We start from the raw sequence: 18,014 nt of genomic DNA on the forward strand, positions 1-18,014 counted from the left end.
TGAGAAGAAATAAAAAAATGAATCTCTGACATGAATTGTAACAAATGAAGAAAGCCATATATTTGTAATCACCCTAACAAGGCAATGAAGAGGTGAGATTTCAGGATTCAGTAAATATTTCCTTGTACTGAATAAGAGAAACAATCTCTGATCCTCCTGTGTGAGATGCTTTTCATAAGTTATTTTCAGTTGCTGAGAATGATCTACCTTGACATTTAAAGGTCAAAAAAATTGAAAGGTATTAGCCCTATATTTGAAGGAAAGTAATCTGATTCTAGAAATGAGAATGGCATCTAACTGCAGTATGCCAAGTGTACCAAATTTCCAAAATGGTTGTCTAGATGCTTCAGATCAAATACAGCCCTGGGTGTGGCTTGTTTCTTTCCAGCAAGTGGCATTTGTGAAGCAAATAATGTGGCTATCAGATAGTTGCTATAACTATATTGATAATGACTATCAGACTATTATTAGGGAGGTAATATATTTACACATCTGCTGCTTACACATTTTTGAGTAGCACAGCCCAAATGCACCTTTTAAATGACTAATCAGTGCTAAATCACTGGATCATTTACTTTAACAATGTCAACCTTCTTTCAGCATTACTTTTACTATGTAGACTTAACCAAATTAAAAGAAAAAAGTTATATGCACAGAAGAATATGTAGTATTTTTCTGATATTGTTTTTAATTGCATTTTCCGCAGCATGAAACCTTAACCTCATTCTAAGAATTCAGCCCAGAGAAAGGTCATGTCTTTACAGTGGGAGGGGTGTTGCTAACAGATCATCTTAGCAAATTTCCTGAGGGGGAGATTCCTGAGCAAGAGAGAATACCAGGCAGTAGTTTCAATTGGTGAAGCCTCACCTTGAACACTGTGTGCAGTTCTGGGCCCCAGAAAGCTGTGAAGGTCCTTGAATGCATCCGGAGGAGGGCAACAAAGCTGATGAAGGGGCTGGAAGGAATGTCCTATGAGGAGTGGCCAAGGACTTTGGGCTTGTCTGGTTTGGAGAGAAGGCGGCTGAGAGACAACCTCAGCTTCCTGAGGAGGGGAAGTGGAGAGGGAGGTGCTGATCTCTTCTCCTTGGTATCCAGTGACAGGATGCATGGGAATGGATCAAAGCTGCACCAGAGGAAGTTTAGACTGGACATTAGGAAGCATTTCTTTACCAAGAGGGTGGTCAAACACTGGAACAAGATTCCTAGAGAGGTGGGCGATGGCCCAAGCCTGACAGTGTTTTAGAAGCATTTGGACAATGCCCTTAACAACATGCTTTAACTTTTGGTCAGCCCTGAAGTGGTCAGGCAGTTAGATTAGATGATCGTTGTAGGTCCCTTCTAACTGAAATAGTCTAGTCTAATCTATTCTAGTCCATTCTAGTCTAATTCAGCTTCCTCTTTTTTTTTTTTTAAACCATATCTAGTGTTAAATGAAAAGTACTTGGCAATATTTTCAGAAAGATATTAACACTAATACACCATGCTTATGAAGGATTTCTGAGATGACTAACTGCTGATCAGTAAACTGCATATTATTATTTCCATGTTCGCAAGGGTAAAAATTAAAGACTGGAAGACTTCGGCAAGAGCTGTCTGTGTGAACACAGAGCCTAAGGTTCTCTGAGCCCTGATGCCAGCCTTGAACAAGAAAATTCTTCCTGCCTACTGTATGACCATAGCCAGCTTTAAGGCTAAAGCAGAGGGCTGACAGGGAGGGAAGTTATGGTGGGAATTAAGTAACCTGTCTACTTCTTCTCCGCAAATGAGTTTTCTGTCACTGTTATTACAGGGGTGAGAATGATATTGCAATGGAGGTGATGCTTCAGTGCTGCTCCTTCAAACACTTAACCTTTTCCTCCTTCTGTGATGGTAGCAATGTAAGTGTGAGGTCAAACGAATAAAATACTGTGTCTGTGGTAATAAAGGCTTGTCTGTATAAGCGCATTCATTAGTCTTTATTTTCTTCAGTGAAATGGAAGTTCAAAGTGTGTGCTAAATATGCAAAGAAGAAAAACAAACAGAAAGAAGTTCCTTGATACTAATGTTTTGTTGCTGCGTTCACTTGCCGTACTACTTGAATGCTAGTACTCTGCCCTTTTTTAAACATGTGTCAGCTCACTTTGAACCTCCTCCACCTCCGAGTAGTTTGCTGTTTGCTGAGCTAGCCTCTGACCAATGATGCCAGGAACATTGAACTCTGCTACTTCCCAATGTTTTCTTGCTAGTTTTAATCTCTTCATACTGGAGTGATTCTTCTTTTCACTGTAGTCTCATTGGTTGACAGAGAAAGAAGGGAAGGAGACTTACAAATGGACTCATAAGTCCATTCTCCCCAGAGCCAGATTTAATCATTTTTCACTCGGAGTCTAAGACTGTCAATGATAAGAGGACAGAGGGTCAGAATTTTTGGAAGTACTCAAAATTGGAACGTATTCAGTTGCAGACTGAAAATTTTGTGATGACTTTTTTCCTAATAATAGATGATGCAGGTGCTACAACGTTTCTAAAAAAAAAATGCGTAAGACTTTGTGGACTGCAGTATTGATGTTGTCTTTATAATTCCTATTTTCAGATTGATCGTCTCAGTTTCTAACATGCATTCAGCATCTTCTCTTTACTGTGAAATTATTTTCTAGAGTCTGAACTCTCAGTTTCCCTTGAGTAACAGCGATAGGTTTCTTTTCAATAGCGTAAGATGTAGAAAAGTCATCTGTACAGTAAAAAGTAATGCCAGTAATATCTCTCTCCATGCCCTCAGCTGCAGTGACCCTAGGCATTTCTCATGAGTATGCTAAATTTCCATATATTTGATGTGCATCTCTCTCTATATCCTTTGAGTTTTTGTGGTTATGGCATATGTTGTCTTGTAACAGTATTTTGTTGATATATTGTCATTGTGAAAAATGGATGAGACAAAAAACTAAGTAACAACCTATTCTTAATGGATGAAACTGTTCAGAAATTTAAACTGGTTCTATTTCCAGCATCGCAGTTTAGACAAAGACATTAGACAAATGCTAATGAATGCAGTCTGAGTCAGAAATTCCAAAATAGGGTTCTGTGAACAAATTTTTTTCAGCTTGGTGTCTGAATAGGGAGAATAACAATAATTTTAAATTATTCAGATTTTTTTTCAAAACACTGAAAGGGAGTTTTTAATTTTGATTAATATGAGTCATTCAATGTGATGGAAAATGGCAACATTTTATTCAGTAATTTATTTAAAAAAAAATGCAAAGACAATGTAAAGAAATTTCACAAAACTCTGAATGGAGGATATGTTGCAGTCTTTTACCTAGAAAGCAAAAGAAAGCTTCAGCTGGTAGAGATCTTAGCAGATGCAGTCCTGGCATCCAAGAACATGTCCTGCCTCTCAGTTTTTAGCACTGCTTTCCAGGTGTTCAGCATACTATGAGTCAGGCTATCTAGCCAGGTGGCATAACTTCATTTTGTAAAATGTGATGAATCAGGTTTTCTCTGGACCGAAATCCAAGTGCCCCATCAGCTTAGGGTCATTCTCATCTTCTTGCTTTTTTGTCTTACATGCACTGTTAGTATTTTGTAGTGGTTACTGATGGGGACAGCCAACAGGATCCTTAGATAAATGGTGCCTATGATTGAAGATCTCTCCGCGTTTTTCCAAAGTCAATAACCTTTGGATCAGGTCTTTCATGAAGACTGTTTATCTCATTTAATTCAGTGTTCCACCACTTCAGTGGTTAAACATTCACTGCTTAACATTCTGGATTACATCATCCTTTGTCCTCCCTATTGATCTTGGTTTATATTTTGTTTGCTTCCCCTCCCACCCCCACCTTCTGGCTACTGCAGCTTCAGGAAGTCTTATGACCAAGCTGTGGTTTTAGATATCATGTTTATGTGTGATTGGTCTCAGTGAATGAGTGTGATAACTTCTGCTTGTGAGTCTCCTTTTTTGAGTATTTTGAAAGCATAACTTAGCCTAAAAAGTTACTTATGTCTACCAAGAAGGGATAGAATATAGATTTTCTTCCAGAATTTTGGCACATAAGCTTTCAGCTGGTCCAACATTTCCAGTTAGAACAACCAAGAAAGAAGCAGTTTACAAAAAGAAATAAAACAGATCTGAGTTTTGGACAAAGATCCAGGTCTAGTTAACTTTGTTGCTTTTTGGGTTTTGTCTTTTTTTTTGTTTGACTTAGTAAAACTAAACTTGAGTAGCTAATCTGAGGGGAAAAAAAGACATTTAACAAATGATTGCCAAATAAATGGATAAATTTTACATATTCCATATGCACAATGCTGTATTGCCTCACTGATATAAAATTATTAACATTTCCTGATTCCCTAATAGACATTCATAGATATGTAAAAGGGAAAAACAAAGTAAGCATTTGATATAGGTGCTCAATATCATAGAATAATTTTGAAAACATCTAGAATTTAATTTAAAACAACTTTATTTTATTATGCACGATGAGAATAGTCTTCACAATAATTTATTCAAATTTTGTACAACTAATCTTGTAAGTCAGTAATTTCATAATTACATTATAGCAATATTCACTGTTAATTTTCTCTTGAGAAAAGAAAAGGAAAACTTAGAGTAATATTTTTAAGTTGATAGTTCATAGTGAACTTGAGTTTCTGATATTTAATATAGAAAAAACCGAGTGGATATAAAATGTATAATGTGCTTCTAAATTATGCACCAAAGAGGAACCAACTGTGGAAAACCACACGTATGTAGTATAGCAGTCTCCCATTATTGTAAAAACAAGAGGAAGGATATTTACTGGTACATGTGTGTGGGCCAAGCTGGAATGAAAGTTTCTTTTGTGTAGTTAGTCAGACAGTCCGCTTTTCTGTCTTGGCATGCCTTCTGTCCCTGAGCAGACACTCATGTTGTAATTCCTACCATTTCTGGAAAAAAAGAAAAGCTCATAAATCATATGAATCATAAGACTTAAAAAGTAATAAAGTTGCAATATGCAAAGTAAGTACTATACAGAGCAGTCTTTCACTGAAGTGGAAGAGTCAAATTGATTAGATTATTTACCTTTTTTCTTTAGCATCCATCATTGATTGCAATGCTTACTGAAAAGACATGAGTGTTGCACATCTTCATATTGAGCTATGGTAGTTTTCTAATCATAAAAGGAGGACTCATGCCTGTAAATGTAGTTTATAATTCAACGTACTCTTTCAGTGTTGCAAAGGGAAATAGTACACCTAAGTCTTGGTATTTACTTGTAATGATCCAAACCTGTCTTCTTGTTGGGTCTGGTAGCTGATTTTTGGACAGTAGTAGATTTCATTCTGGCAGCAAAATAAGAACACTGTGTAGCTGGTAACTTGGTGAGTTGTTTTCTCTTCTGCTTGATTAGGGGAACTGAAGATCCCCAGCAGGTGGTTGTTCTGGGGGTGGGGAAGCTGATACTTGAAGACCTTACCCACACAACTGAAATGCTTAATAGAAAAATTTGCTTAAATTAAATGCTACTTGTAAGCACTAAGAGGTAAAACCACAAACATTTCTTTACTTTGACTATCGCATTTTGTATAGGGTTATTGTTCTGAGATGAGAAAATTATAACACAACTTTCTAAAGGGGTTGGGTTGAGTGGGTTTTTTGTTTGTGGGCTTTTTTTTTTTTTTTTCTGTTAACAGTCATGGATAATTACTGGGAGAAAGCATAACTTAATTCTTGTATTTAATGAGTTTGGTGGCCAAAGGCATAGAAGGGCTTACAAACTTGGTAAGGATGATAAGCGGCTGAGAGATACAGAATTGGGAAAGGGAAAATCAGTAAAGGTTATAAGGTAATTTAAAACTTGGGGCTGTGAGAAATCTAGTGAGTGCCTAGTTCAAGATGAAGCATTCTTTAAAGTTTAAGTAATAAAACTCTGTATTGTCAAAGAATAATTTTTTTAAAGGTAGAATTTGTTAAAATCCCAGTGGGCTACATGGAGGAGTAATTTTGATCAGTAAAATCTCACTGAAGCAGGGACGTACGAATAGGTGAGCCTGAGGCCAAATGTAGGTATGCTTTCATGTCAGTGCGAAGGAATTTTATGTAAAAGAAAAATCAAAACCAAACAGCATAGTTTACTTGGACTTCTCAGTTTAAATGGTAAGCGTCACAGAAAATCAAGAGAAGGAAAGTTAGTCAATGAGACACTAAAATACCAATGGACAGATTCTTTGAGGCCTAGAGTCTAGAACGTATGAACGAAGAAAGCATAGAGCCAAGCTGGGTAAGTAGGCAAATTGTATCAGCAAGCAATACTGTGTCTGAGAAAACTGATATTTCATGCCTAAATAAGAGTAGAAAAAGTTAGGACTGCAGTCCTACTTAAGGTGGGGAAACAAACTAAGGAGGCTGTGAAGGCAAAAATGAAGGCAAAAATAAACACTATAGTGAAAAAGTAAACTATGGTTAGCCTCCCATAGGCTGGCTAACTGTCATGATGGAGCAGAGGCTGACTTCTGAGCACTGTTACATGTTCTTCCAAGAAGCAGTCTAACTTAGAATAAGGAGAGCAAATCAAAATGTTGTGAGAAGAGTGCAAGACAGGCTAGTTCAGGCTGTTATTTAAAGACTGTTCTGTAAAGTGACAATAATGTTCTCACTATTTGTTGTGCTCCTAAGAAAATTTGGGCAGAGAGTCAAAAAGCTAAAGCGATCTCTAAAGGTGGAAATATGTTTTTATGTTTTCTTCTTAAATATATAGGAGCTTGTGCATGCTAATTATAAAAAAGGTATCCCAAAAGGTAGCAGGATAAAATACCTGAGTATATAATAGGCATTAGAAACCAAAAGACATCATATAAAAACATCTTGTTGCAGCAAGGAACGTAGGAATTTTGCAAATTAATGTAAAATCACAATAAGGCAAAAGAAAGAGCAAGAACCAAAATACTGCCCTTCCATACCAAGAAAATCACTGTGCTGAAGGCCTAAAAAACATTATGAGAAGCTTTTTCAAGCACATCAGCATAATAAAGCTGATAGGCAATTGAGATATAATAGGAGTGCCAAGGACAATAAGTCCGTAGCAGGTGAATTCTGTGGCTTGAGCTCCCTACAGAGGAACATAAAGAAGTAGCCACAGTAGAGCTTTCCTTTGTTTTTGAAGTTGGAGAAACTTTGAAGGAAGAACAGTTTTAAAAGAACAGTTTAAAAGCCCTGGCAAACTTGCCCCCCATCTTTTATTGCTGAGCACGATGTGATACGGTGCGGAGTATCCCTTTGGTCAGTTGGGGTCAGTTGTCCCAGCTGTTCCCCCTCCTAACCCCTTGTGCATCCCCAGCCAACTTGCTGGGGGGCCACTGTGAGAAGCAGAAAAGGCCTTGATGCTGTGCAAGCACTGCTCAGCAATAGCTGGAACATCCCTGTGTTATCAACACTGTTTTCATCGCAGATCCAAAACACAGCCCCACACAAGATGCTATGAAGAAAATTAACTCTACCTCAGCCAAAACCAGAACACTAGTTTACTATACAGTCATATTATTTTATATCATGTATCATAAAAAAAACTTAAAAACCCATACAGTCGAGAGTTTGACAAAACCCTGCCAAGTTTAGTTTCTCCAGCCAAAGTAATCACTACTATTTTGTAACTTTACAACAATTAATGATAGGAGCAAAGAACAAGAAGTTGTTTTCATGGACATAATTCTTTAGTGTCCTGTGTTTTACGGAAGATTTATGATACCATCCTTGGCCTGGGCTGTTCATTCTGTGCTGCTTAGAAATGGATTTTTTCCCTGACTTTTCTTATATTAGCCCCTGTAAAATATCTCCAAGTCTGAAAAGATCAGGTTCAGAGTGGGAGAGGGATCAAAGTTTCTTGTATTCCACAGCCGAGTGTCCTATTTATTCTTTCCTTGTAAAACATTATGAATGGGTTTAAAGGCACTGAATGCTTACCATTCAAAGAGATCCCATCTGGTTTTCAAAAGCATTCATCGGTGTGTGTTCCAAACGATATGAAACAGGTTTTGCTAGGACTTAGACTCCCAACACTGTAGAGTAATAGTAACGGGCTTTTCCATGTATGGGTCTGCAATACAAAAAACCCAAAAAGTTTTGTTTTGTTGAAATTTCCCCAGTTCAAAACTCTTCAGAGTTGTAGTTCAAAACAAGAATGCTGCAGTAATGTAAAGCATATTACTGCAGTTTATTTAATGATAACATTCAGGAGCAGATGTACTTGTTTACTGTTTGAACAGCTTAAGTCCTCACATTCTCCCTCTTTTACATCAGCAGTTGTGTTTGGCAGCCTTTTGCAACTGCTTACAGCTGGACAAGTTCCTGTGGATTTTCTTTCTGCTGGTTCTATTTCATTCTATTTCATTCTATTCTGGCAGCAATTTTTCTGTAATTTTACAGTGCACTCCACAGCTCGTCTCATTCAGGAAAATAATAGTGGAAAGCGCCCCATGAGTTTTTAGGGCAATCAAAAAACGCATAAGGGAAATGGTAATATCTTGTTAGGAAAGGGGGGGTAGATGTTGGGGTTTTTTTTAATGCTGTTTGGTTTGGCATAGTTAGAAGCCCTTTCATTAAATCTGGGGATCAGAATGCTTTTTATTATAATCTGCAAGAAAACATAACTTTCCTGTTTTAGTCATTCATTTGGAATTACTTGTCCCATTCATGATCTTGTCCAAAATGAAGCATACTACTTTCAAATACTAAAGAAAAAATACCCTCTTAAGATAATGTGCCATCTCACTTGAGTGCTTTTTTAAAAAACAGTTTAATTTAGATTTTTATGTTGTGCGTTTTGAGTACTTGTGGAGATACGCAGTGGTGTTTAACTCAGTAGTGTCGGTGTGTTTCACCTCTGCTTGATCAGAACCCAGACTAACATAATTTTCAGAATTGCTTTGCACCTGTTGCCATTGGCATCAGCCATTGAGTTCATGTGGCTTCTTTTCTTGTTCTAATCTGCTTGCTTAAGGGCCACTAGGTTAGGCAGCAACTTGTGACACAGACAAAATGTAAATGGGAAGGACAGTGGTTGTACATGTTTTCAGACATCAGAGGTCAGACCACTGTTGTGTATGGTGAAGTTTGAAAAAGCTGTCATTTGAAGATCTAAAATCATAAGTCACCTGTGGTATTATGTGTTAGCACGTACAGCAGGTTGCCAGTCTACCTGCTTGTAGATAACTTAAAAATACTGGTTCAGTGTGTTTCATCTTTGAAAATGTTCCTGTAAGAGTCAAGCCGTTAGCTTTTCACCAGCTATCTTGTTAGTTATTACTAAGCAAAAATCCCTTTTTCTGTGTTAAGAGATGGAGGCTCACTTGCAAGTACACTTTGAAGAACCAGCAGAACACAAACAGTAATCGTTTTTTTGAAGTACAGGCCTCACATCTTGTCTGAATCCCTATGGACTGCAGCATGTATAACTGTTGCTGAAACTACAGCATGGTGTGGTGATTCCACTTAGTTAAGACAGTAACAAAGGAAAATAAAAACTTGAAATGACAAGTATACTTTCAAGGTAATCAAATTCCTTATTATTCTGTGATTTATTAATAACTATTGCTTTGACAATGAGCAGTCTGTTTAAAAGTATGCAAGATGATATCTTTGACAAATTGTTTCTCGTCCAAAAATGACAAGCATGAGAATTACAGGAACCATAGAAAAGCAGTGGTTACAATAAGCAATTTAAGTTTCAAGTGAAATTGGAAATAGGAAAATGACAAAAGCAAGTTAATCAGAACTGAAGAGATGAAGCCTTATTCAGCTTAAGCTGTAGGGTGTAGTTGTCAATGACACAATAGTATTTGCTAAACAGTTCGTTAAGCTGACATTTGCCTGTGTTCTTAGGGGGAATGAGTTAGTTGAGATAGAGTTTGACATGCATAGCCCTTGACATTTTAATGCAAGTTTAAGCACTGCATTTCAAGCAGCTCTTGTACTCATTAACAAGGCACAGAAGGGAGTTGTGCTTTCACTTACAAAACCATTAATTTATTAGGATAGTGAGATATTTATTAGAAATACAGGAAACCTTGCTAAATACACTATTTCTTATATACAAATATCATAAATATGTATTTATGATGAAAAATTGGATCCTGAGCTCTGGCATATGCTTCCATCTGTATTCTAGTTTTGAAAACAACTCTAACGATAGATTAGGGCTTGCACTAAGAAAAGTCACAGAACTTTTGCCTTTAGGGATTAAATATAAGATGCCAAGAGATTAACTAATCAACAGTAATTTTACATCTACTGCAAATGAGCTATTTGCAGCAGATAATTAAAGCTGGTATTGGGTAGGAGAATTATGAGAGCTACTGAATCACCTGTGGAAAAAGTTGGTGTTCAGTATTGTCCATCTTCGTATTGATATGCTGCATAACTTGGAAATGTAAATCATGGAGTACCTTTCTCGTTAAATCATTTTAAGACTGACATATCTGTCTCCTCCACTGCTGATTACCAAGTAGCAACTCCCTTTGTGCAGGACAGAAGCTTTTCTCTCCTTTATCCTGCTATCTGAGACTAAATTTTAGTGAGAAATTGACCTTTCTTGACAATATTTTAGGTTTCGACCACTGCCTTACACAGAACGTCAGGCTTGAAGCCCAGAGCCTTGATATGATGTCCAAACTAAACTACTAAGTACTTGTACAAAGTGAGTTCTTTTCCACTACTAGCCAAAAATTATTGTAGAGTGATGTCCTGCCCCGTCCTTGTGACAAATTACTTTAAGTAACCTTCACTTTTAATGAAAGAATTAAGTCTTCCAGTTTATCTAACATTCAGTATATAGATATGCATCAGTGAAAAGCATACTGGTTAGCGATGTAGCAATACTGTTTTCTTGAAAGGAAAGTGAACATAAAAAAATCCATGCCACATAACCAAACAGCTGGGGTTTTTTATATCCTGCAAACAGCTTGAGATTGACTGCACTCAGTTGCTTGGCAAAGTAACTAACTTCAAATACCAAAGCTCTAAGTAGAAAAATACACCACTTGGATACATCCATATATGTTTTAAATTTTAATTAGAACGTTGTGCATACTCAAAATTCTTAAAAACTTTGTTGATATGTCTAATTAATTTTAAGTCACTTAGCAGTTGATAATATACTTCCGTGCAAAGCAGCAGCATTTTTACAGTCACATTAAGTAAAGAAATAGGCAGCTAACATGCTGCATGTCTGCACATCAGTTCACACAAAAACATGCACAGAAGGAGTGGTTTTGTGCTCAGCAATGGTGGTGAGGCACAGTCTGGGCGCAGTCGCCAGCACCAACTGGAGCAACTACCCCAGTGCAGGAGTCCTCAATTCAGGCTGAGTTCCAGAGGGAGGATGTAGCTTTTCACGTCTGAGGCTGCAAGAACTGTCTGGGACCTTGCTGAGGTTGAGGCAGAAAGAGATGGTGTCCTTGCCTGCTGAATGTTTGCTGTGGTTGGGGATTTGTGTCACCAGGTAAAGAACTGCAGGAAGACATCATCAGACTGCGCAACATCAGAGGTGACAGGAAAGCAATTAACTGACTTTTCCCCTGGAGTCTGCAGCCTGAAGCCACAACTGTACCAAAATAGAGGCAGGCAGAGTCTGTGCCTGTTGGTTCGGAAGTGAAGACTCCCATGATGGTGAAGACTGCAAACTGGTGACTTCTGACACCAGGAGGAAGGCTCCTTCTCTGCCTGCAGAAGGGCAGCTACACAACAGTTCAGTGCCTGGTAGTAGTTAATGTTCAATTTGAGCTCTGTTCAATGAGTCATGTGAGCCAGCTGTACCTAAATCACCCAGGAGCATCAGGAGGAAACAGCAAATGACAGCAGTGGTCTGCACCAAGTTGAACATAAGCCAGCAATGAGCACTCGCAGCAAAGAAAGCCGACAGTATCTAGGCTGCATTAGTTAGGAGTGTCACCAGCAGGCTGTGGGAGGTGATCCTTCCCTGTCTGCTGAGCAGTGATGAGAGCACATGTGGACAGCTGTGTCCAGTTCTGGGCTCCTCAGTATGAGAGACATGGACATTTTGGAGCAAGTCCAGGAAATGGCTGGGAAGATGATTAAGGACTTGGAACATCTGTCCTATAAGTAGAGGCTGAGAGGGCTGGGATTGTTTAACCTTGAGGAGAGAAGCCTCAGGCAGATTTCATCAAAGTGTACAAATATGTGGTTGGGTGCAGGGTGACACTTTTCTCTGTTCAGAAGACCCATTACAAGTACAGTCTAAATAAGTCCATGTCCACTGGTATATGAGACTTGCCTAATGCCAAAAATGGCAGAAAGCTTCTTAGGCTATATCTGTCACTCCTCAGTAGCAGAAACCCAATGAAACATGTTGTGAAATTCTGGTCACATGGCTCGATGGTCTGGTGGTCATCTGGGTGGAGCACATTGCAAGTCTTCTCAGGTGTCTTTGTTACAGAAGCTAGGATTGGATGCATCCAAGTATTGCCCCAGTATTTGCAAAAGTATTCATACAAAGCAGATGAGAAAGGTTACTCTACTCTGCTCATTAATACCTACCCTTAAAGGGTGTTGGAAAGAGGTGACATAATAGGCACAGCTGACTCTTGCCAAAGGAAGGCTAAGAATATAATATCAGCCTTCCGTAACCCTTTGGCAGATTTGTGTGGGTGTCAGAATAGAATGTAGTGCAAAAAGAGTATTTCTTAAACATCTGGTGCAGATACTAAAGAAACCTACGATGTAGTTCAAAACAATGCACAAATCCTGGTCAGGAGTATTAACTTTCGAACAATTGCTATGCAAAAATAATCAGAAAATACTAAATAAAATACAGAATAAAATCTGCCAAAGTGCAATTTAAAAATAGAAAAGATGGTTAAACAGCTAACAAAATTTCAGACAGCCTAGAGCTCACTTAAAGATAGCATTACATACACACACATGCTGCATTTAAAAATGGTTCCAAAAAACTGACAACATGTTTAAACCATAAACTAAGGAAAGATAATAGATAGCAAAAGTAAACCAGCATCATTTATGAATGGAAGTCATGTCTTTTCCTCCAAATGAGGAAAAGAGGTAGGAGAATAAGCTCCAGCAAATGAAATGTTAAACCGCAATAAAGATGTGAAAAAGATTCTGAGTGACTGAGTATGAAGCTGAAATAAACCTTTTTTCAAACTCATCAGATTCAAGAAGTCTGTCAGAGAATTGGTGGGCTGAGAGATGATCAAAGAGCATTCAAGAAAGATAAGGTCATTGCTGAAAAACTAAATTAATGATTTGAGTCAGTTTTTGCTATAGAGACTGTCAGAAGGGTTTCTGCTTTGGAAACATTATTTATAGGAGAGGAGTTGGAGAAGCAGTCACAATCTAGGTTGTTAACTGAAGAGACGCAGAAATAATTGATAAATTGGATAGTGAAAAGGAACTCAAGGCTATAATCGGTGAATTACAACAGTTATTATTTAACTCCTCACTCACAAATATTCTTAGTAACTGGGGAGTGTGGGGTGTCAAAAGAAACACCAGTTTTTTAGAAACATTCCTTAGGAATCAAAAGAAACTACAGATCTAGAAGCCTGATACCTGTGCCAAGCTAATTAGTAGTAAAGGAATGTAATGAAGAATAGAGCTGGTAGAAAGATATATTTCTTTGTTTCAATTTAAGAACTAAGAAGTATTAAGTGAATTTAGTAGGAGGAAGGTTTAAAACAAGCAGAAGAAGGATCTTTTTCCCTATGACACGTAAATGAGGTGAGAAAAACCTTATTAGGTGATGGGTGTAAATTTTAAAAGGTGACCTGGATTTAAGGTGAGACTGAGTAAGGTCACGGAAATTGTTTGAGGCTTACCAAAGGTATAGAAACTACCTATAGCTCAGGAAATCCCTGAGGAAGTATTATGTATGCTTGCCTTTGCCTTACTGTTAGCATGCTGTTTTAGCTACTATATGAGGCAGGCTACCACGCTAGATAGGCCTTTGGGTTCTGACGTGGTCCAGACATTCTAATGGACTGAGACATCTTTTTAATATCTTTAGTAGTGTCTATGTTGTTTGACATACTTGTGGGCAATGTGTGAGATCAGAAGACTGTGTAATAGCAGCATTTGTTGGTAATGCAAAATTTAATATAATTTGTTCTATCAGCAGCTTATGATACTAAATGAAAAATACTATATGAACATTAGTGTTGCTAAAAGCAAAGTAATACATGTAAGAAAAAAAGAATTATGCGTGAACGCTGATGGCCTAGTGTTGGACTAAATTATCTTCAGAATAAAGAACTTGTAGCATTCTCAACAGTTCTCTTAAAAAAAAGTTGATTTAACATGATACTGAAGTTCAAAAACGAAAAGATACTGCCTATTCACAACTTCCTAAAATGAAAAACTAGAAACTGTCACTGAAATGATTCATGATCTGAGTTCCAGGTTTAAAAGGAAAAAAAAAAAAAAACAAACCAAAAACCAACCCTACCAGAACCAGTTATTTAGTTATTTTTGTTCTGTTTTTAAATGAAACAAATTACCTCCCACTGGGGAAAGTGTCTGTAGTGATGAAAAACATAATGGTGGAAAAAGAGAGTAGACTAATAATGGGAAAGGGCAGTTGGTAGACATTAAACACTATGACTCCAGTTCACTCTGTGGCTCAGGAAGCATTTCAGTCAGAGGAATGATGATATTGTATCAGAGGGATCACTCTCTAGATGCTGTTTCTTATATTCCTTCCTAATAATTTTCTACTGACCTCTGTTGGAGACAGGACATTGAATTAAGCAGATCTTTGGTGTTACAAAATGGCTCTTCTGTTCTTCCATTTAACTAGGGTATGCATTTTTAAAATAACTGTTAGAAGTCTTGGTTCCAAACCAAATACAGAAGATAACTAACTTGGTAACAAAACTGACTTGAATAAGTACTGCTGGATCCAATCCTGTTCATTCATCTTCAGGTTCATTGCCAACATCTCCATTCATGGTTTGCATGATGGGGCAGAGTGTACCATCAGCAAATTTGCTGATGACACCAAACTGGGAGGTGCGGCTGATAACACCAGAGGGTCGTGCTGCCATCCAGAGGGCTTGAATAGTTCTGACTGGTGAACTGGTTGACAAATCAGGTACCATTCAACATGGTTTTACAAAATGAAAATTTGGGTTTCATTGTTGTAACATTTAGATGTTTTGTAAGGGAATGCTCATTTTCCCCAAAGATCCCATTTGTTGGAATAGAATCCTGGAAAAATCCCTTGTTAAGGAGAAATTTTCTAGGGTTGAAATCTACATAGCTTTCATTTAGAATCCAAAATGGTGATTGCCTCAGTCTTGGAATTGGTAACTAAAAGTTGTCCATAAAACCTGAGCACAATTTGAGATTGTTCCCTCATGGGGACTTGGATTATCCAGATTGTAGCAGCCCAATGGGTGGATTAAAGTATTAATATTTTCTTCATATACCCAGCTTTGGTTCTTAGCTCTGCTCTACAACCGCAGTGTGGCTGATGCTTACAGTAAGCATACAGCTAGCTCAGGACATCAGTGCCTTAGCTGCTTGTGTGAAAGTGGGGCTAGTCTTTGCAGAACTCAGAGCTATTTGTGAAGTGCTATGATGATCTTGGATGACATAAAGGTAGATGGATATTAAGGACTGTGTTCACTGGAACAGTTTTCAGCTCTGATTCAAAAATGTTTGGAGGGTAGGGGCCATGTTAGTGTCTTGACTGAAAACGCACTATCATGCAAACAGTGTCTTACAAATAGTTGCAAGATTGTGAAGAGACATGAAAAGAGAAAGTGTGTTCTGGAAAAACACAGTGATGTCTCGTTGTAAGAGTCATACCAAAAATATTGTAAGTCTAATTTCTAAAAGTTATTTAAAATTCTGATGGTTTATTCTTGATTAATGACAGATGTTCCCAAAGTACTCTTCACTTCTTCTTTATTCTCTTTTCAAGGAGTAGGAACAACTTAGCTGGACACTCTTCAAGTTGATTCTAAATGTTTCTTGGGGGAAATTAATGATTTCATCACAGATGCTGAGAGGAGGGGAAACAATTTACAGTAATTAAATTTGCCCGCGTAAAATTTTCCCTTCAGATTCATTTTGATAAAACTACGCAGTTTTAATTTCCTAATCTAAGTGTCATTTTGGTGTACCTGTTCGAACAGGTGCCACATTTCACGCAGGACATAGCTGCATTTCAGTAATTAAGAGAAATTATTTGTTTGTTGTTTTAAAATGAAATTGTGAAACATTTAAATACAAGCATGAAAAACAATATAAATGGAAGTCATCACCTCTACTAGTTTAGCCTTCCAAATAGATGTACTGCTGGCAGATAGATCCATGAAACCTTTTAAAAAGTTGGTCTATTCTGAAAAGGGTATTTCTCATTTTATTTTTTTAATTTACATTTTAATTTTGTAAAACTATCACTCCAAGGTAGTGGGTTTTTGTCCCCATGGGTGTCTTAAGAATAAATTTGTTCTTTTTTACACAATATAAATCAAAATATATGACTGCTATTTGTCAGCTGTGTCATTTGGTGTCAAGTTGTGTGTGTGATTCATACTCTGAACTCTCTGTGGGCACTTGCTTATTCTGAATCATGGGCTTTTTACCTGCATCTTTCTTCTCTCACCCCCAAAACCTTAATGTTTTTGTCTCTTTGATGAGATAGTCAGACTACCATGCTGCTTGTAGCCACGGTGCTGTTGCTGTTTTAGGGTGAGCTAGGGGATGTTTTCAGCACTACTTTAGATATATTTCTTCTTTGTCTCTGGAATATCAAAGTTCAGTCTTTAGTATTCCACTGCTTTAAACCGTAACCCATCTATGGTTGATGCCTGTAAGAAATAAATCTCCTGCATCCTGTTTAAAGGAAGGGGGTGACAGTGTGAAAAAACACTCAGAAGAAATGTATTTCCTTGCTCACAGATAAATATTACGCAAAGAAGTCTTTAAGCATGTGTTCTTACTAAAATCTTGCTTCTTTTGGAAAGATCTATCAATTTGCAGTGGACCTATTGCCACCATCTCCTGCCTTCTTCTGAAGTTTACTCTCCACACATGTTCTTCTTTCTTTTCACCAGGGACTTGAGCAGTTTGCTCTCTCTGGTCATGTGTTTTTGTCCTGCTTGTAGCTAGGCATTTCTCATTCAGGAGCTCCTCCTTGCTTTCTCTGGGGTTTTTATTAAAATCTTTTGTTTGTACCCTGTCTTTTTCATAACATTTTATTCTGTTCGTTTCCAGCCAGCTGTCTCCTTTAATTTAATTACTTGTAGTCAGGAGCAAAATTGAGTCAGAGCTCAAAGTGAGAGTGTTGTTATGATCTCAGGAGGAGGCAGCAATATCACCTATTCCTGGAGATAACACGGTGGAAGCCTAGAGGTGCTGATTCATACTTAGGCAAGATGTGACTGACAGTTGCTCCTGGCAGAGTGGCTCCCAGTGATTTGGTGTACCTGCGGATACAATGGAGAAGGATGCTGGATGTGATGAGGTTTAGGGTTTCCCTGTTGGTGGTGAAAATAAGGTAATAGTAACACATGGCCTGTGCAAGACAGCAGTTGTTCAATAAGCCTTCTATCCAGTGCCTGTGAAAACTCCAGGAAAGTTAAAGCTACTGCTTTGCTGGGAGCAGTAGATTTGCTGTCTCTTCCCTCAGTGTCAGGCAGCCACTGCTGAGCGAGTGCCAGCTGGCATTCTGAGTGCAGCTGTTTGCCTAAAACAGTGGTAATACGATCATGTTCAATGATAGCAAATGGCTGTGTGGCCTGACCTCTCACTCAGGGCATGGAGGTAAGGTGCACAACACATTCATTGCAAAGAATAAATAATTCTCTTATTCATTCTAATGTTCTGCATGTTTGGCTCAGCATCTGAACAGTCAGTGTACCAGCCTGTAATAAAGATGCCCTGATTAAAATTTAACACTTCAGAATACAGGAAAATTAATGATTTCTCTCCTCCCTCCCCTAGGTGCTCATTAACAATATTTTGCTCTACCTGACATTCTTCTTGCAGGCCTTTTCCAAGAACAATTCTGTAGCAGAGCAGC

At 37.9% G+C, this 18,014-nt stretch overlaps 1 protein-coding gene across 2 annotated transcripts in view; it reads left to right on the forward strand.

The window, feature by feature from the left end:
- Positions 1–18,014, forward strand: part of LAMA2 (laminin subunit alpha 2) — a 387,452-nt gene that overhangs the window by 125,613 nt on the left and 243,825 nt on the right. The window lies entirely within an intron of this gene.

Source organism: Phalacrocorax aristotelis, chromosome 3 (assembly GCF_949628215.1).
Source record: "Phalacrocorax aristotelis chromosome 3, bGulAri2.1, whole genome shotgun sequence".
NCBI classification, from domain to species: Eukaryota; Metazoa; Chordata; class Aves; order Suliformes; family Phalacrocoracidae; genus Phalacrocorax; species Phalacrocorax aristotelis.